The following is a 21,320-nucleotide window of genomic DNA, read 5'->3' on the forward strand; positions in this document are numbered from 1 at the left end:
GGGTGATGCTTCAGGGTGGTGGGGGCTGGCGGCAGCCGGAGCTTGTCCTTGTCCTTGTTTCCGTGGGTAAAACCAAGGTCAGGCCCCAGGGAGCCGCCGAAAGTTTGCTCCCGGAGGGGTGACCCCGGGAGGCGCTTCCCGACGGCCGGGGCAGGGCCGGGGGTGCCCCGGGGCTGAGCGGGGGTGCCCCGGGGCAGGCGTCTCCCCCCTGGCCGGCACCGGCCCCCCGCTGCCGGTTTCCAGGGAATAGGGAAAATTCCTCTCTCTTCTCAACCGGAGCCAAAAGCAAACCCTCCTGGAGATTCCCAGCAGAGCGCTGCGACCCACTTGCTGCAAGGACCGTGCGAGAGGTACGTCTTGGAACGAAACGCAGTTTAATTCTTACTTTGTCTCTCTGTTACACCTGATGTCCTTCCATGTCCCCAGTCTGACATCTCATGGCATGTCGCGGTATGTTGCAGCATGCTATATTGTGATTTGTATGTAATAGTGGGCATGTTGTTTTATTAAAAAAAAAAAAAATAAAATGCCCCAAAGGCAGGAGATGTGTCAATCTAGAAAGAAGGTGGTTCAATCTGTACTCATCAATTGCTCAGAATACTTAAAAATGAACTGAAAGACCAGAAAAGCTCAGGAACCTGACAAGTAAGGGTTACGTGCTTGGAGGCAAAAGCAACTTAAGTTCATCAGTTAGCAAGGCCCAGCTGCTTTAGATACTAAAAGGTGTGTGTGGGGGGGTGGAAACCAAAACAGGTAGGTAGAAAGAATATCTTCTTGCAGGCAAGTGAGGGGAAGAAGGTGATGAAAAGTTTTGGTTTATTTGATTCAAAATTGTGCTCCAGCTGTGGGTGGCAGCCTGTGCTCTGTGGGCTGGGTGAACCCTGGCTTGGGAAGGGAAGGAGGCAGGGCTGGTCTGCAGTCCCGCTGTTTTGGGGGCCTGCTGCAAAAGCCAGAAGACTTGTGTAGAGTTTGATGTTCAATATTCACATGGTCGTGTTTTAGCAGGGGTGAGCTCTCTACACGCAGCTGTCGTTTTCACAGTCTTGTAGATAAGCTGTGTCAGCACAGCCTTTATAAATCTCATTTTTACCAAAGATTTATGATATAACTGTAAATGTGTGCTCTGGACTGGTATCTTCCATAGAGGGTTTTAGTGAGGGATCTTATTTTTAGAGGGTTAGTGCATTTATTTTCTATGCCTAAGATACATGATGAAAAATGTAATTTATAATGTGGCATAATAAAAATGGATGATCTTTGAGGGGATAGCAGACTTACTCCCGTACCTACACAGTCTCTTTTTCGGTAACGTTTTGATAATGATTTTACATGTGCGTTATAGTGGTGTGAGAGGTGGTGACAGTGCATCAGGCAACAGTAGGAGCTGCTGTGTCAACTCTGACCTTATCAAGACCGCTATGCGTGTACAAAGCAGTCAAGTTGGACAAAGAGGGAGGGAAGAAACACTCATTCAGCAAAGGTACATGGCTAGATTTTGCTTTTATTTATTCCACTTCAAGTCAGAAATAACCGAGTGAATTGGAAGCATCTTTGCTGAATTAATACATGTGTGAATGCTTCAAACATTTCAATGTTCTTAAAAAATTCAACCAGACCTGGGAATAGCTGGGTAGCTTTCTTCTGAGAGCTGACATACACCACCTCCTGTACTGCTGTTGGGCAAGATTGCCTATTTTAGAGAGGCAGTCCAATGTTACAGCTGGTTTTAAGACAGGCTGCATTTGCTATTTGATTCTGTGTGGTATTGCCGTACCTGTTTATTTCATTGTAATCATGATAACTCTTTTTTGTGCAAATCAAGCTGTTACACATAAAGTCATGGAAAACAACAGATCTCTGTATGAACAGTGGCTGGTTTTCCCCTTACTCGGGGACTTCATGCACTTAAGGTGCTACAGGCATCTGCAAAGCAAAAGCCATGGAAATGACAAACGAAAGCTGGGCTGGTGCATTCTTCATTATGGCGAAGCTCCTGCCAAGTCAAAGACCAGCCATCAAATGAGAGTTTCATCTGAATCTAGATGGGAGACTTAGGCTGTACTAGTACTACTAAAATTAAGAAACTGCCAAGTGAATTTTGCAATTTTGTTTTGATGGGGTTTTTTGTTTGGTGTTTCAGGGTTTTTTTGGTGGTTTTTTTTTTTTTTTTTAGGTAAAGAAATAACTGACAAACCAGAGACTATAAAAACTTAGTTGCTCAGTGCATACACACAGCTAACTTTTGAAATCATCATCCTTCTTTGTATTACGCAAGCAGAAATGCCTACGTATGTTAGCACTTCCCTAGTTTGTTAGGTAATGTACATATGAATTGAACCTTAAATACTATACTGGCACATACCAGAATATTAAGATTGCAGGTTATAGCAATTGTTCAGTTCAGGGCTACAACATGAATTCTTGAACCACTTCCAGTAGTAAAAAAACCCCCAACTATAAGTCAACAAAGAAATTCTTTTAGGTTTTGTGGTGTTCTTGCCAACTCCTCTGGTGTAAAATCCACAAGTTTACTTGCTTCCCCTGTTTGACAGGTCACCTAAGTAGAAGCAAGGAAGAGGGAACATCACCTTTTGGATAAAATACCCCCACAGTTTTGGAGAGGACAAAAATGAGAAATTTAGTCTTTATCTGTTTTTTATTCCATGTTTCCAAAACACATGCTAGTAGGAATTCTGTGATTAGCTGAAAGGGAAGCAACTTTGGTCTGAGTTGCCTATGTCTACTTCAGATTGCTAAAATTGTGCTGTTCAGAACTTGCTTGAAGTCTACTGATAGTTTACGCTTATGTGCAAATAACCTTTTTTTTTTTTTTGTCTGCCCCTAATTGCTATAATCTGTCATGAAGAGGAGAGCAGGAACAGCATTTTAAAGCAGGTAGAGGATGGTGGGATCACAGGTGATGGCAGCGCAGGATGCGAGCAGGAAGCACACGCCTTCTGAGGATAACTTTTGTTACTTAGTGAGGTCTATGTTTCAGAGGAAAAACAGTAGAGATGAGCAAGAACTTGGTGCTAGAGGGGAAAAAGTAAATCACTACATCTTTAGGATAAAGACTTTTACTCCTCTGGTATGATGAAAGTTAGTGCTGTAAGGGATTGGGATTTTTAAACTTGTTTTTCATTAATCCTTGGCTCTGCAAAAGGAAACTCTTCCTTCAGGACCGGTCCAAGGTGTGGAACAAACACACCCAGGAACAGGGACTGATGCTTACTACCTTCTACCTCAGGTCCCAGACATGTATCTGACTTGCTGATACAAAGATGTCTGTGTACGTGTTTAGCTGAAGCACCTAATCTCATACCCACTGCTGAAATGAAACGGAACAGTCCTTGGGTTTTCATAACCGCAAGGGAGAGTCCCGAGAGAAGGTGTTAGGTGTTCAGGCTCAGTCTGTCAGCCACAGTGACTGTGAGTGGTTTGGGTTTGTAATTTCCCGAAGCAATTAACACAAGAAAACAAAACACTGAGTCAATGAGGTGAAGCAAATATCATACACTTCAGTACTTATTCAAAAGTTATTTTTCATCCCTGCACTTGGCTAACTCAGTCCAGGAATTTCCTTTTTCTCCCCATCAGAATTGAATTAAATCAAGATTTTAATCCCATTTATTTCAAGATCATGCTCCAGAAAACTCTAAACAAAAATGCTGTGGCTAGCGACTGACAAACAATGTGTTCGGGGTTTAGAAAGCAGCCACTGAAAGCTGTTTTCTGTTTGAAACTGCTTGCTGGCTCCAGGTTTTGGGAAGTTCAAACTGCGTAGGCCCAGCTGCCATCCAGCCTGGTAACCACTACAGACCCGCCTTTCCTGTCATTGCTTCGTGTTCTGTGAGAGTTTGATTGCAAACAGCTGAAATCAGATACTAATCCTCTGTGTAGAGTATGCTGGAGACTTACGTCCTGTTGGTCTTGGAGTAAACTGAACATAGCAGGTTTGGCAGTAGGTGGACTTGATCCTTTTTATTTTCATAAGAAGCTGACCAGCTGATGTTGGTGGAGGATAATTCCTCTTAATTATTTTAAATCATCAAGAGGCTTGTCTAGTAAGGGGGATGAAACATGAGCATGAGGCTGCTGCTCTTTTTCAGGCAGGGGTGGGTCCTGGCAGAACTGGGCTCTGCCCGTGCCTGGCCCCTGGACATCGCTGGGGCTCGGCTGTGGGACGGTGCTGGGATGTCGGCTCTTCAGAGCGACTGCTGTCTTCTGGTATGCATTTACGTGCTGAAAAGCATAACGGCGCTTGCTTCTGGCTGGGGTCTTCAGAGGCTGCTACGACACCAATAAGTAAAAGTTAATTGCAAATTTATTTCCACGTAGCAATAAGGGAAAAACACTTGGGGCCAGTTTCCTTTAAAGAAAAGGGGGGAAAAGCCTGTTCTACACTCACTTGATTAACCTGTGCTGTTAATCACTGCCAGGTTTATGAACCTCTATTATAAACTTGTTACTCTAAGGGGTTTCAGTTCAGCGATTGAAAAACAGCTTTAGGGCCTGGGTAGGTAAGAGTAGCGAGAAGTACAAGTAGAAGCACTGAGCCTTTGAAGAAGTGTATAAATAATTAGCAACATATTTCATGTGGACTTTTTCGTCAAGATACATTGTCAGACCTGGGATTTTATCAGAACATGATGAAAATGTAGAACGAGCTCTATATTTATTCCAGCATAACAATGTTGAAATATAAAATAATTCAGTATATTAAAAGCTATTTTAGGTCACAGGTAACAGCTCTGCACTGCTGAACTGCTCTTGTATCTGCTGCGATTTCTTCAGAAAGCAGAAAGTGCCTGAAAGGTTCTTTACACTCCTGTGTCTTTTGAATCTCAGATCCATATTTCATGGTTGCAAAACATACAACACGGGTGAAAACCTGAACTGCATCTTAATAAAGCAAAGTGATGAATAAATAGTAGCCCATGCAACTTCAGAAGGTGGAGGGAGATACAGCAGGGAAAGTAGAAAACAAAGGTAGGAACTTCTCAAAACACTCTAGTGGGGGGAAAAAAAAAAGCCTCTAGGACATATCCATGTATCTCACTCAAAAGAAAGTCACAAAAAGTTTGTTCTTACTAATAAACAAACACAAATCCTTCTAACAAAATATAGGTATCTGGAAGCTAATGGCATCACAAGTGTCCTAGATACCAAGCACGACTCTGTTTTAATCATGGCTTGGTTTAGCATCGTTCCAGTTGGTTTGGGGTGGTTCTTTTTCCTGTTTATGTGGTAAAACTGTTTGCTTTTTACGGCAAGACTTCTGCTCTACCATTTTCAAGCACTCATCCTGATCCCTGGGGAAAAGGCCCAACTCCACCTGTTGTAGATAACTTTGCTCATTCCAGCCTGGAGGAGGAGCTCAGTGGGTGTCAGCATGAGTTTTGTCCAACTAAGAATTCGTTTCAGCCTCAACATAACCCAGCGTCAGCCGGTGGGTGTGGGACCCCTATGAGAAACCCAAGCGCTCAAATGCAGAGGTTATTTGAGCAGAAACACATCGGTCTCTGCTACTTTCAGAAATGCTAATGGGACTTCAGCGAGGTCAGGACTTCACAAGCACTTTCTCTATTAACCTGAACAGAATCAAGATTTCACTCTTCACCTTTTTCTACCAAGGCTTTCTGCCCAGCTTTGAAGTCTGGAAGAATAAATCAGATTCAAAGAGTGAACTTCATTTTGCCTCCAGTTCGAATGTTTGGGCTGAGTGATGGTAATCTTAGTGCAAGACCACAGGCCAGTGAATTTCTAAGTCGTGGGCATGAGGCATTTTCTGCCCTTTCTACTTACATTAGGAATTACATAGACCTGTTTAAATAATGATTACAGTTGGTTTCTTTAATAGCTTTCACGCTTGTGTGCATTTGTATTTTAAGAGGCTAGTACTTAGCGAGCTTTAAGTTGTATTTGTTCATTGTGCTTGTCAAATAATTCTAAAGGAATATGCTGCGTTATTAAAGAACAGTGTTCTCTGTTGGCATGTTATGTGATGTGAAATGCAATGGGATCTCTACAGAATATAATACACAGTGAAAAGAGAAGTTACAGCTGATGTGTGGAAGGAGATAGCATCACCCCTAATCCTCCTGGGCTTAGCTCGGCAGCACGTGAGCTCCTGAAGAAATACCACGAGGCAGAACTGGACCCAATGGGTGCCTGCGGGCACTGCCCATGACTCTGGCCGTGCAGTCAGTGTACGGCTGCTGCCTCCTGCCAGAGGCACCAGTGCAAGCAGGCCAGTGTTTGCCCACCACTCTGCATGACTCACAGACAGTTTGTCACAAACCCAGTGAACTTGGTGGCAAAGTCCTAGCTGCAATTCTGCACTGGTCCAAGCGTTACTCCTCTGCAAAGCACTGTCCAAGTTAGCCTTTCTTACTATTTAAATTTTCATTTCCACGCTTGCTAAGAGTGTACTGCTCTCTCATTTTTACATTTCTGTCTCTAAACTTGCCTTTGCTACTCAAATGGGAAGCTGTGTGCAACAGACTAATGCTGAAGTACCGGACAAAATACCCAGATGGATACAAAGCCAGCCCCTCCTCCTCAACAAAGCTGGTTCTTCCCACCCTGGTTTTAAACTGGAAGAAATGCTGTAGAAATCCATAGGCTTCAGCAAGGTAAGCAATGGAAAAAGCAGGTCCATATTTTCTTGTCTACTTTCAGTCTCTTCTGGTGTCCACTGGAAGCTGACGCTAACTTGGCTATTTCATGTCCCACAGAGTCAGACTGACTTATTTGGTAGCTATCTCTATGGTGAGTTTGATTTTTATTTTCACAGTAGCCCATAGGGCAGGTATTACACTTGACAAGTGAGTGGAAACCATGTCACTCAGCTATTACTTTTTAATCTGCTAGGCAGGAAAGTGAGCCTTTTAAGTGCCTGGCTTGCGGGAGGTCATCATTAGTCTGTCAAGGTATTTCTTTATTGCTATCTTCCATAAATGTATTTGATATGGCAACTCCTAGTTCTGTTGTTTGGAACAGACAAGATGTACTGTTTATGAAAACAGACTTCTTAAAAGCAAGCTGTGGTGGTGGGTAAAGGAGGAGAGGTTGTTTACAATATTTTAAGCCAAACAGTTCCTTTGGCAGGAGGTTTTCTCTAACAAGTGAAAACAACAAGAATTAGCTCTCAGCACTTCAATGAGCAGAGATTTTTGTCTGTAATGAGAAGAATGAGACTTGTTTGACATAAACTACAAACCAACACAGGAAAGATGAAGAAGGAGGGCAGAAATACATTACTGAAGGTGAGGAGAAACAAGTTCACTGCTCTACTGTGAATTCAAGATTCTTGCTCATTATAATGTATAATTACAGCTGGCATCATTCCAGAGGAGGGGTTGAAAGAAGGTAGGTCTTATCAACCATGCGAAATCCTGTTGAGGAACTGACCACAGCAGCATCCTACCTGAGTTCATATAATCCAAATAGTTCTCATTTTATTCTTCTGTACCGGGTCCTTCTTTATGCAGAAATGCAAATTCTCTTTGGACTCCTGAGATTTGAAAACTGATTAGAATTTTTATGTTCCTCTGTTAAGGGTAAAAATAGGTTATCCCAAGATAGGCAGCCCCCCAAATTATATACTCATCTGCGAAAATGGGAATAGCTTACTTTTGTCATTAAATGAATAACTACTTTCAGCAACCAGTGCCAATGACATGGTTGTGCCTCTTATGAATTTTTGTTGTCTTTCTGAATTTTTTAGCAGTTTAGTGATAAGTTTACTAATGCTAGATTCTATTTACTTGAAGTAGGATATTCATCCAGGTATCATTTAAAAATAAATCTTTGGTTTGCTTTCTAAATCTAGTATGTGACTGAGAACAGCAGAGAGATTACATACATGGCTATCCTAATTTCCTCCGCAGCTCTCCCAAGGAGCAGAGCTTGAACTCAGTGAGGAGGCTGGGCTGAAGTTGGGCCGTATGAATGTGTCTGGGTAGATACGTGTATGTGCAGTCTCTAGGGCACGGCTTTTGTTTTTAAAAACAATGATGGACCAGGATACTGTAGGACAAAGTGAATATTTAGTGAATTCAGGCTCGGGATGGTTGTTGGTGACCAGATATTTCCTGTGTAATGAAATTGTAAGGCTCCTACTCTTTCTTCCCGCCCCCCCGCTTTTCTTCTCCATTTGAGAGCAATTGCAAGGCTAGGTTGCATTGCTGGAGACCTGCTCCTTTCCCACCAGTAAACAATGTCATCCAAGCAGCGGTGGCTGCGCACAGATGTCTCTGGACCCTGGTTTCCTGGCTCTGAAATACCTGTCCATTTGGTGGTGTGGCGACAATGATCGCTTTTCTTCCAGTCTGGCTCCCAAAGGCTCTTCCCACCTCGCATATCCTAGTTACATTGACATTGTTCTTCTCTTTCCAAGGTCTTCTGACAGCCTCAAAACTGGAGCTAGTCATAAAGTATCACTTTGTCACTTGCTGTCCCCTACTCTTGTTGGGTGTTTCATGGCAGCTGTCTCAGCTTCGCTCCCTTCCTCGACCTGTAGTGCATCGTGTGTACATGTGCTTCTTTCATTGAAAGCTTGGGATAGGAAACTGGTGAGTGGTCTGGTTGGAGAGGTATAGTAGAGAGGGAGAAGCTAAGGCTCTATGTAATGGAACAAGTCTTATCTATGCAGCTTTCCTTCTGTTTGGACACAACTGTGTGCTGCTTATTAATATTTCATTTGTATTGCACATGCACACTGCTAAGAATGGTGCTTATCTAGGCATAAGAAGGCTATTAATAACTGATCCTCTATGTACCTATGAGTTTCCAGAATCTTATTACAGAAGTGATTCTTTTTGCCCACTTCCACTCCAGTGCTAGAGGCTCCACTTGCTTCTGCTGACTTTATCTCCATGTAAGCCCATCATTTTTTGATTATATAATGAGAACAGCTACGAAAATCGAGATTTCTAAGGATCTTAAAGGAACTAAATAATTCTTACAAATGAGTTTAAGAAGAATTATTTGAAACGATTTATTCCTTTTATTTCCTGTTGGCAATGCTATTTTCTTTACTAGAGCTGTCTGGGGGAAGTAAAAATGTGTGTTAAAGCCAAAGGGATGTGTATTCCACTGTATTTTACCTACAGTTTTTCGTTTAGATCCTGATCTGTTACACAGCCATAAAACAGGGTTAATGCGATTGTAATAATAGGCACAAATCAGGGTTAGATCTGCTAAGCATAAAATGAGAATTATATTGAAGTAGAGATTTATGGGGCTACTCCTAGTTATATCAGGCAAGGAGAAAACCATGGATGTCTTGTGCAAGCACGTGGATATATGCAAAAAAAAAAAGTTATGAGGTTATATATAATCTACTGAACTTTATTCTTTTTCATCTATATGATAAAAGATTTTTTTTTTAAATCAGCAAGAGGAAAATGAGTCAAGTTTTGTTGCTATGAGAGAGTTCTTACAATTTCAGCTCTATGGTGTCAGTTTGGAAAACAGAGGGTATTTTTTTGTTTTCTGGTTGTTTTTTTTTTCTCAACACTGGTATGAACTATAATTAAACCACGTACCCATATGTTTACATAGAAAGACAAATGGTCTGTTTATTTCAGCAGCTGTTTAACAAGCCACCAGCACAATCAATTAAATTAATCCCAGGAAATAAAACTTGAAATAAAGATGATATCTGAAATCATTTTTATTCATGGTTAGAGACCATGCAGAATCTTTTGACAAGTCGAAAAATCTTATGGGTGATGTTGAAAACTTCAATGTACAAGTGCTAATTCAATTTGAGGGAAAAAAACTGACTTGATAGAATGGTTTCTGTAGAGATATTACTAGAATAGCAAACCCCCAAGCAATACAAAGGCAGCCAGAGTATTGTATGCTCATTACCTGAATTTTCAAACACTTAACAACTGTGAGAAGTATGAATATGCAAAGCTTCCAGACTCTGACCAACATTTTTCTTATTCTTTTCTGTTCCTGGAATGAAAAAGCCAGTAGATTATGTCATTGCATGCATATAACTGTTATTAACTCAATTTAAAGTTGTATATGGTATAAAGTCATAGGTCTCTAACTCAGCAGACCATTTAAGTAAATCGGCCCCTTCACCAGCTGCAGCACCTTAAATATGTGTGCAAGTTCTCTGTTGAACTGGGGCTAAAATTTCAGCCCTTGTATCTTCACAGCTGTTATGCAGGGGAGGTGAAAAGTAGACCTTGCATAGACAGCACAATATTAAAAAATTTATTCAGTCACAACTATGGAGATTAAAATATTAAAATGGGAACGAACTCTTGCCTTTAGTGGTGGGAGTCCTAAACAGTCACCCTCATCTCTAGAAGAAAAAAAACATAGAGAAGAGAGCCTTATAATGAATGTCCCATGTGAGGGAAAGGTTTGAATAAGAACTCTCCTCCCACATGGAAGACCCCTTGACCTCCGTGAGGATTTCAGGGACTTACTGCCACGTCGGGTCTGAAGGCTCCAAAGGCAGTGTTAATTTGCCTGATTTTAAGTTCTGGGCCAGATCCTGCAAGCTCTTGTTTGCATATACAGTCCATTATGCCTGAATATTTCGTGGTGGCATTTTCTGACAGATAACGTATCAGCCCTGATGTTTTAACTGGAAATGTGAAATACCACAAAGTGTGCGCCACAGTTACACTGGCATTGCGGCCTGACCCTTGCCTTTTTCTTTTTCTCACGTGAGCAGTGCTGCTGATTTCTGATAGACAAAAAAACCCCTGAGATATTTGTGCAAGACTTAGGATCTTGTGCTTACTGCTGAATGCTCAAAGCTTTGACATCTAATCTTAAACAAGACAGTAAAAACTACAAAAGCCTGGCTTTTTTTTAAAAGCTAAAATCATGTTGCTATAAAGAAGGACACCAATCTCTGCAGGTTAAGGCTAACAGGGCAGTAGCAAATCTGTTTATATTAGACTGACTCTCAAATATAAGAAAAAAGTGTTTTAAAAATAAAAAAGCTGAACAGTGTATAACACTGAAGAATGCCACAAAAAAAGCAGTTGATGTGCCATGAATGCTTTTATCTTTTACAAGCCAAGTTTTTATTCTGTACAGGCATTAAAGGATTTATTCCGGGAGCTTTTCTTCCGAGATGCTTGTAGTCTTTCTCCTCCTTGCTAAATCTTGCTGGTGCTGGTTGCAAGAGACTTCTCAGCTGCCTGGGTCCCTTGACGGTGGCAAGAAGGCAAATATTCTAGGTTATGACAAAAGTATTGAGGCTCCAGCTCTGAGCTGGCAACATCTTTATTTGCTCTAGGCTCCCGAAGTCCTAGTGCTCTGATCACTTCGATGGGACCTGTTGGAGCACATCTGTCTACCTTCTCTTCAGCCTGAATGCTCCTGTTTCCTTTTTGTGGAAACCAAGCGGTACAGTGGCCAGTCGAGCACCACTGGGTCGTGTTTCAATATGGAGATAGGTGGTGATGTGCCCTGGGAGCTGCAAAGTGCTTCAGGGTCCTTAGCGTATGCTAAATTACAGTGGAGAAGCGGAGTCATTGCAGTCGGGAAATGTGGCTGGGATCTGAAATGAGACTTGCTAAAAGCAGAGCTCCTCGCTTGTTCATCAGCATCTCCACAGTGCATTTCCTCCACGGACAAATTTTCTACTGAAATTTTTCATGTCTCCATTACTTAACCTGAAATGTGAAAATCTGTCCAAGTTTCTGCTTAAATAGTGTCAAAAAATGTGTCCACCTACTTGCCTGCTGTAAATGTGTAATAATATATGTACTAGCCGACACATGTATTACATGCATTTTACTGAGCTCAAGGAATTGTTTTATGATAAAAGAAAAAGAAACCTGCTGGTCTTTAAAGCACTAAATCATTTGTAAAATAAGCATCTCATGCAAATGAAGAGATAAGCACAGGGAAGGAATGGTGTTGCTTTTACATGCCCAATGTTCAGAGCACGACTCAGTCTTAACTACAGAGGGCACTGCCAACTACTGACTGGAATTTAAGGTTTTAGCTGCCATATGGCTTCCTATCTAAGAACTGACAAGTAATTTGAGTAGCAATCAATATGCTGCTGCTTCCTGGAGTTGTACACATTTCCTAATAATCAATCCAAATTTTTGTTTGGCTGTCATTGTTAAAGATGATCAGAAAAGAAGGGGTTTGTGAATATAAATGAAGCATCCTAATGCTCTAGGCTGTGCTGTGTCTGACTTGTGCAAAATGATGTTATTTGGTGTTAACTCCGTAGCTTTCTTTTTGCATAAGAAGGCTGGCTCTGTATTTTGGAATGCTGAATAGAAAATTAAAAATGCAGGCCAGTCTTTGGGAACATTTTACTTACTGTTTTAATAAACTTTTGTTTATGCCTAGAGGTGCCATTAAATTACCAGCCAGACATTAATATACAGTACACAAGGGATCTTGTATATAAGCAATGATTATTACTGCGTGACTCAGATGAAGCTTGCTATATACAGAGATATACACAGACAGGAGATTAAGCTTGCTATATACACAGACAGGACATGAAAAGTGAATACCTGTCTGGATAAAGAGTGGTGGTACTTGGGCAGTGGATGTGCCATTTTGTCAGCTGTGTTTACAAGTAAGCTTTTTTTTTTCAGAGCAGAAGCATGACTCAAGGGGACAGTGGTCTGTCATGGCAGAAACATCTTTGCTTTCCTTCATAAAGTAATGGAAGGCAAGCACATGGTATGGATGATCCTGGAGCTAAAGGTACTAAGCATTTTCAAGTGAAGTATTGTTCTGGACCCCCTTATACAAAGAGTCTTTTTACACCACCAAAGCATCTGCTTTGGTTGCTGAATCCGAGTGTGCAGGGATGTTGGAAATGGTTAATTCCAAACACGTCTTGCTTTCTGTGCTACCGTGTCCACAGCGAGAACATCACTGAAGGAAGCAAAGATTGCAAGAACAAGCTGGAGTAAACGTGGGCCATGGACACCACACTGGAAAGCATCTGTCTGAGTAACAGGGTGAAGAGGTAAAATTGGAAAGATGTATTTTGCTGCAGGCCTTGTGCTTGCATGCTTCCACAGACAGGTACAACTTCAAATGTGGGATTGCAGGAGTGTTGTAAGTTCATCTAGAAGGAAGAAATTCAAAATCCCTCCAGCTCCTGAAAAAATGTATGCCAATTAATTCTGAATTGGGATTTTCCTTTACATTTGATCTACTTAAGAATGCACCACAAGGAAAGCTTCCTATGAGGAAAGCTTAGAAATGCTCTCAGGGAAAAGGCACCATCGTAACTCTCCCACTTCCTAAAGGGATCAGAGTAGAACTCTACTTAATGCACATCCTCTAAAGGAAATACAAGGCCCTACCTAATACAGCCTCCTTAAGTTCTGCTGCAAAAAAATAACCAGATGATCCCTCCCCATCTCTGCTCTTGTTGTTTCTAGCTTCCCTACTGCGCTTTCTGACTGACTTGCACCTACAAAAAAATCAGTTCCCTCCCTTGTTTACTACAGCACAAGGCTCTGGCATTAAAGCCACTTACATGGAACGAAATGGGGGAGATTGGATGAGACCTGTGAAATGAACAATACAAAATCGACCTAAGATGACTTGTGTGGTATAAGCTGGATAGGTGGCAGGCAGCAGACGGTGCTGCTCGGAAATCTTTGTGAAACCTGATTATGTTGTAGGAGTATTTCAAGTTCACAAAAGACTAACTCTTCCTTTCCTTGGGAATAGGAAGGAGAGGGCAGAGTGTCCCAGGGGTAGAGCTCTTCAGCAATGTCCCGCTAAAGGCGTGGGGCAGATGCTGAGCATGAGAGAAGGGAGGAGTGAGAGGGTTTAGCAACTATGTTGGCTGTGCCAAAGAAACAAGTGGTGGGTGTTCAAGCACTGGATGTGCCAGAGGTGCAAAAGTCTTGTCTCCTGGTTAGTGAGGCAGTAGTAAGGGAAATGAATTCACAGTGGAAGGAGAGCAGCGTGACAGTAGGCTTGGATAGAAGAGGCTTTCCCTTCAGGCTGTGTCCTTCAGGGTGCTGTTTTACCTTGGAACGGTATGTACCCCAATACTCTTACCTCAGCGTCACTTTAATCCTCGGTTCCTATGCCATCTCGCTCTCTTTGTTTAAATAAGCAGTTTGGGCTGGACGCTTCTGGAAAAATGACTGCATCCAAAACTTTCATCAGAAAGTGCTGACTTCATGATTTGTATCTGATTACTGCCAAAAAAATGAGACAGTCATGTTTTCCTTATATGTGATGGTTGGAGGGGCTGTATTTGTTTCTGTGTTTTTGTTTTTCATTTATTTCATTATTTGCCAGCAATACACAATCATGTCCTTTGTTTTAGTTCAGCTTTATTCCCTTGTTCTCATGTGATATTGTTTTAGGCACAAAGCGTCCCAGTTTTTTTAATACTTCATCACTTATTAATGCCGCAGATCACGGGATGAAGGGTTGTCAGCATCCTCATTTTTTCTGTATTGACAGATATAATGGCTGATTTGTTATTAAATAGCTTTTAAAGGATCTCTTCCTCTCTGGTTATATTTCTTTTCCTAATTATTTAGTGTATTTCCCAATAGCTTATCTCCCTTCCTGACTCCACTTTTTTTTTCGGGGGTCTGCTTTCACATTTGAGATAAGTTTTCCACTTAACTCTGAAACTTTGAGGGGCGAGGCAGAAGTGAACCTGATCGACATCAGACATATCAGACCCCATCTATTAATGTGCCCTCATGCCTCTCTAGGAGAGGGCTTGTGAGGTTGTGTGCAGGAGGTGGAGGAGGGGATTGAATTTTGACTCAGTTCAGAGTACCGCCAGTGGGGATCTCCTGACAGCTTTGGCCATTCATACTGAATCACCAATGGTGTTAATCACTGCCACTGGTACTAATGAGGGCTACATTAAAGTGAGGTCCGTTATGTGTATGTGCACTACAGTTACTTGATTGCAGTGTAAATGTGCCTGGGTTTATGCTTGCACAGTACCTGGTGCGAAGAAGCCTTGCAGTCTGATCAAGATCTCTGAATTCTGCCCTGGTATAAACAATTTAAGAAAAAAGAAATGAAAGAATATCATCCCGATTCCAGCACTGCAAAGGGGCCTAGTGCCACACGGATGGGAGGGAACATGTACCTTCCTCTCAGGACTGACATATGCAGCACATGGAAGCACTTATGTTCCTGCGGGGGCACTTCCTAGTCCATTTTAAATCAAAAGGCCAGATAGGCTGGGATCAAATAACTTGATTTGCAAATACTGTGGAATTTACTTCAATGCAGGTAAATGACAGCACTGTCAAGTTATACGACTGTAAGCTCCCATATTTCCTTGCATTTTCGGAAAGGTCTGGTTTACTAAGAGAAGGGCAGGCAAAACCTTCCTTTGTAGATCTGTAGCCTAGTATGTATAACAAGCTGCTTGGTTTCCATCCTGCAGGGGGAAATTGTGGTGGCTGGTGAGGACTGAATGGTCAGGCTGTAAGTTATGAGCATAGTTTGATGTTCAAAATAGTCAACAGAAGTCAACGTGCCAAGATAAACACAAACAATGTGTCTACACTTGCATCTTTCTATTGCACATCACGTTGATCCTGAGACTGTAGTCTCCTAAATAACCAAACGGGCCATGGTCAGAGTTCATCACAGCTCTGTCTAGGGAATGCACTTGGCTTTTCTCCAGACTGATGAAGAGCTGGGTCCTGGCCTGTGATGAAGACAGGACATGGCAATGACATGCAAAGATCCAAGAGGTATGAAGCAACAGGTCTTGTAGTATAATGAAGTCAAACTGGCAAATCTAAGAAAGTCTGAAGACAACTTCTCTGGCATTCTCCCTCAGGGAAGCTAGTGAATTTGCTCCGTTTCTCTGAACCTTTAAACTCTTTGGTAATGTTAAAATCAAAAGGGACAGACACAAGAGAAATCAGGCCCCACCTTCCATCCAGCTAAGTGAATACAAAGTTTGGAGCATGGCCTGTCCTTCCTCTTGGACAAGCCCTGCTATTCCTTCTTCTAGAAGATAAAGCTTAAGCTTCTAAAAGCCAGCTTTCAACAACCTTAAGACAAACCTTTCTTCTAGCAACTGCCTCTTTCTCAAGCCTATATGCGCTCATGTATTTCTGATTTCTCCGACGGCTGCTCCTTCCAAACTTGACCTTTGTGACAGGTATCACAGCTGAGATGATTGCTCTGCTCCCTCTTTCTGCTTTCTGTGATTTGTATGCCTTTCCCATTATGAGTGGTTAATTACTCTGAAACTGTTGTAAAACATTTGCATCTATACACATGTGTGCATACACACTGAGGAATAAATCTGCTGCTTCTCCCCTGTAAAAATACAGCAGAGGTTTTTATACTGAAACTGCTCATGTTTGAGGTGTTTTGATATGATTATTGTAATATTAGAAGGTTATTTTTGTAAGTGTAAGGAGAAAAAGATATAACAGTATCACCATGTTATCGCTGAAGTGTCTTATTTGACAGTTTAAATCTAGTTGTTTTTCACTGTGAAATCATCCAGAGAAGCTATTTCATGTTCTTGCTTCCATTTTTCAGGTTTAGATATGAACAGCTTTTCATGGTTTAAAAAAAAAAAAAATCTTTTTCTTATGTTTTTAAATTGTAGTTAAAGCAGCCCATAATTTGTTTCAAGCACAGCTTTATTATGCCAATTGCTTTTTGTTTTTCTTTTTTTTAATCTGACCTTCTGAATGCATTATAGCCTTGCTGTCTACTGGGAAACCATATTTCTGTGAAAAAGTGCAAAACATGAAAATTTCTCTAATCTATATGGTCTCTTGGAGGTCTAGGAGGAGAAGGCAAGAGAATATCATGAGTGGAGCAGCACTAAGCCAGGTTCTGTTTCTGTGTAAGAACAAGCGGGTTCTAGGAAAGCCCTGTTTGTTGCCTTTTAAATTTTATTCCTAATGCCTAAGATTAGTGCATGAAAATTTCACACTGGGCTCTTAAGTAAAAGAAAAATTGCTTATTTGTTGGATACCTAAACATATAAGAGGGATCCTTTATTACAAGTTTAAAAAAAAAAAAAGCATTATGCATTTAAAGTCTCGGGGGAAAAAAACCCCATACGATTATAGAAATAAAACCAGATTCACAAACCCTTTTATCATCTTATAGCTTCTATTTAGAAAAGCATACCTATATGTGTGTTTAAGTCCCATTAAGTGCTGTTCTAAATTGAACTTGTACGTAATTCCTGCTGCTGCATTATGCTAACGGTAGTAAGTCCTGCAGCTGGCAGTACCTAAGCGCTCACAGGCATTTAATAATATCCAGTGGCAACAACCAAAAGGTCCCTTGCAGATGCCTGAAACAGTATAAGCACCTAGGCCAGGATAGAATAAGAGTTGTGAAGTCCATTTCCATAAGGAAAACCAGCTAATGGGATCCGTATAGCAATCTCTTCAAGCGCCTGAGAAAATCTGAGATCATGCCACTAAGTGCTTGTGAGAAATATAAATGTGTTGTAAACTGTCTCCCATATATTTCCACTTTTTCTCCTCAACTTTCCTATTTATAATTAACACCTCTCTTTATCTTGTTCATTCTGAATATCTTTGTTCTTTTCAAGTTAAATTATTTAATACTATCTCTTCCTCTCGTTTAAGCTCCCTTTATCTCATGATCCCCTCTCCTTTATATTGAAATCTCTCCTGTCTAAATGCATAATCAGATGACATCTGCTACTACGGAACTTAAAAATCCCAGCACATTCCCTAAAATAACTTAACTGTGTAGTTATTAGACAGTAAGGTACGTTGTGCAGATAAGAGGCTGGGTACACAAAAGAAATAGGCTCCATACGGCACAAAGGGGAGCCGACGTCTTGGCATCAGTTACAAACCACATAAGACTGATTGTTCACAACATGAAGCCCAGAAACGTCCAGTTCACTTCTGCATCTTTGCAGACATGAAAACCGGTCGCTGCTCACATAAGCGGTCCTGTTGATTTCAACAGACTACCTGTGAGCAACGAAGATTTGGTGTCACGTAGCTACGCATCTCATGAAGCTTTTGTAGTATGCAGAAGGAAGCACGAAGGCCTTTAGAGGCAGGAAAGCATCTGGAAGCCCCGAGGTGTGTTTGCAGTTGAACAAAAATGAAAATTTGGTCACGTGAAGTCAGAGGAAGCTAAATTCTCGTTCCTGTACTGTGTCTAAGGCACAGCTAAATATATCCCCAAATGGTTTTGTACGATGTAATGGAGAATACCCGTACACATGTGCCAGACCATTCTGGGATCTGGTCAAGTCCCAGTGATTAATTAGGATATGTATATTATCTGTATGGGAACCTGATGAGGAAAGTGAAATGTTGCAGGGTATAGTTTTGGATGACAGACACTGAATTGTCCCTCTCTAATACGGACCAAATGCCTCAATATGGGTGACAAATTGCCTTATAGCTACAGGGATGCTGTCTTGCAAACAGACTTGGGACACGTGAGAGTCCTGCCAATTATACAATACACTTACAGTGTTTTCCTCCTTCCTGTTCAGTGCTGGTGGGGCAGGGCAGGGCTTACAGAGTGCTCTCTTATTTAAAAGCAGGAACAATTTCATCTATTTCATCTAAGAGACTCTGCATATGATCTTAAAGATTACAGAAGACGAGAGCCACATGAATCCATGTATTTTGTAACTCAGTTGGCAAAAGACGTTTATTACAAACTTCAGATCTCTTGGAAACAAATTTCCAGGCAAAGTATCCACTCAAAGCAACAGAGCCTTATTAAAGCTTATCTTTTTCTTTGGTGAGTATAGACAAAGGTTAAACTTTTTCTGTGATATCTGATGACCACTGGCAAACCATTAGGTTTTTTTATATTTCTTAACAGTTCTAAATCTAATACGCAGCAAGATAGCTCATCCTTCTCTAGAGGAGGAGAGACAGGCTTGGGACAGCACACAAGGAGTGTGACCCTTTGGAGGGGAAAATGAGAAGAATCTTCCAGAGCCTAGGACTGAACCTGAGGTTTCTAACTTTAGCCAATTAGAGCTGCTGTGAGCAAACATCTGAAACTTGTTGGCAAAATGAACCTCGAATTAACTTGGGCAGTGGGCAAGATTGGAAATTCATAATTGGTATCCACCTGCAAAGAGTGAGGGGCAGGATTAGTACCATGTAAAAACTATGATGCAAAAGCAGGCAGAGACTGCTGTCTTTACTGCAGGATTGAATTTTATGGCCAGACTGAGCGTCCTCCATACCTGCCCCTTCTTTGCATCTAGCTACAGCTTCTGCAGCAATTGATGTCGCAGCAACTTCATTCACTATGAAATTTGGCTGCTTCTAACTTCTGAGTGCATAACTTTCGGCCTCAATAGAGTATTTGTTATTTTGCTTTTCCTTGGTAACAATGCTTTCCTGAATTGTGCTGAAGCTGTTCGTGCCTTCTAGCCCTGCTGGTGCAGAGCGAGGCCTCTGCATCGTGTAACGAACCAGCCGGGCCGGAACTGCCAGGCAGAGGGTGCAAAGCCTCCTGCCCATTTCTGTTAGGACCTCCAGGGCTGCGCACGCATTCACAACAAAAAGACCTGGGAAACACTGGGCATCTGCCTGGTCTCCTGCTGTGTTCAGATCAGAAGGCCTATGCTCTTGCTGGTGTGCTTTCAGAGTCACATAGGAAAAGATCTAAGCACTGTGATCCATGAACGGTGCAGATAAAAACCATGTCATAGAACTAGGGCCACCTCACCTGTGAATGAGTATCCACACAAAGATTTAATATAGTTTATATGATAAACATTAACTTTACATCTTTAGCTGATTCATCTTATCCTTCCTGTGCAGTAATCAAATCCTCCAAGTAATCAAATCCTGTGCTCGTTATAATCACAGCTTGCTCTAGAAGAACAGCTGTTACGCATTTATTTTCTCCCAAAACAGTCAACCTGTAGCAGTTGCCCAGGCAAATGCAGTGAGGTTTTGCAATTTGGCACTCATATCTGAGAAGAGAGCAAGGACCAACATGTACTCCAGTAAACTCTAGTAAAGCAGTGAAATGTGTAATCATTTTGAACTGCACATTTTGGATCTCTTGTGGGTGGGAGAAGGCACATTCCCTCCATATTAAAAAAATTCTGCTATGATGTATACATGTTTACCCAAGTGAACCTCACAGGACACGCAGCAATATACGCCTCCTGAAGTAGCTGAGATCACAGCTGAGCTTTGAGCTATAAACGTTTATTTACTTGGTAGCAGAGAGCAGAAGGTGTATGGTAGGGCTATTCTTCGAAGCCTGAATATATCCACAGAGACTGTGAAGTCTAAACTTACCTTAAATGTTTAGAAATCACAGAGCAGAACTGTCGTGTGTTTGAGACCCGCCGGAACAAGGCAGCCGTGGCAGTACTGGTGTGAGCAGCTGAGATGGCAGAGCGTTTCATACTTTACCTTGTTAATGTGATTTAGAGCGAGGGGGTCGTGGCCGGGCAGAGGCTGGGCTAATGAATCCATCGGGGAAGCGGAGACAAGAGGGGAATAGGAAATGGAAAGCGCAGGTCGAGCACCAGAATGAGGTTTTTATGATACTCTGTTTTAATGGAAATATGTTTAACACTGAAATAAACCCACCGACCTCCGCACAGGGAGTCGCCTCCAGTTTGGAAGCCGGCTCGTTCAGCAGGCACTCGCACACGGCGGCACGGGACACACCGCAGGAGATGATGTCGGCAGGTCGCGATAGGTGTTTCTTTTCTTGCGGGCAGGGCAGACGCCTGTGGGTCTGCTCAGACCGGACAGGCAGGCGCCTTCCTACGGCAACGAAGCGACACCGGGGAGAACTCCGAGGAGACGGTGAACAATCAATCTGTCATTCGCCGCCTTGGCGCGGTAACGGGACAAGGCGTGGGCGTCTGTGCGTGCACAGGTGATACGCGTGTGACAGAGCAGTCACCCTCTGTCCGCAGCTCCTCGCTTCCGCCATACGGGTTGCAGCACTTTAACTGTCAATACTTTCACTGCCAGCAGCCTCCTGCCAGCCCCGGCCCGCGCCTGCCCTCACAGCGAACCGCCGCCACGGACAGATCCCGCCTCCCGCCCCGGCTCCCGCCGGCGCTTCCCCGGCCGGCGGTTCCCGCCTGACGCGAGTGGAAGCGAGCGGCGGGGGGAGGCGGCCAGCCTGCGCCGGGGGGTGTGGGTGTGGGTGTGGGGTGGGTGTCCGCACGCCGGGGAGCGTCCCCCGCCTCCCGCTCCCTCCAGCCCGGCCGGCCGGCTGCGCGCGCCCAACGGCCGCAACCGCCAGCTCGCGCCCGCCCTCCCGCGCGTCAAACGCCGGGCGTCACGCAGACGTTGTAATGTACCAAAACAGCGCGCACGGCGCCACCG

At 42.6% G+C, this 21,320-nt stretch overlaps 1 long non-coding RNA gene across 1 annotated transcript; it reads left to right on the forward strand.

Moving 5' to 3' along the window:
- The first annotated feature begins 228 nt into the window (after positions 1 to 228).
- On the forward strand, positions 229 to 14,535 carry LOC127016023 (uncharacterized). Its single transcript, XR_007766421.1, has 4 exons — positions 229 to 350; positions 1,343 to 1,480; positions 12,606 to 12,717; positions 12,881 to 14,535. It is a non-coding gene; the product is annotated as an uncharacterized LOC127016023 (long non-coding RNA).
- Positions 14,536 to 21,320: the final 6,785 nt, after the last annotated feature.

The sequence above is a fragment of the Gymnogyps californianus genome, chromosome 4 (genome assembly GCF_018139145.2).
Source record: "Gymnogyps californianus isolate 813 chromosome 4, ASM1813914v2, whole genome shotgun sequence".
Lineage (NCBI taxonomy): Eukaryota > Metazoa > Chordata > Aves > Accipitriformes > Cathartidae > Gymnogyps > Gymnogyps californianus.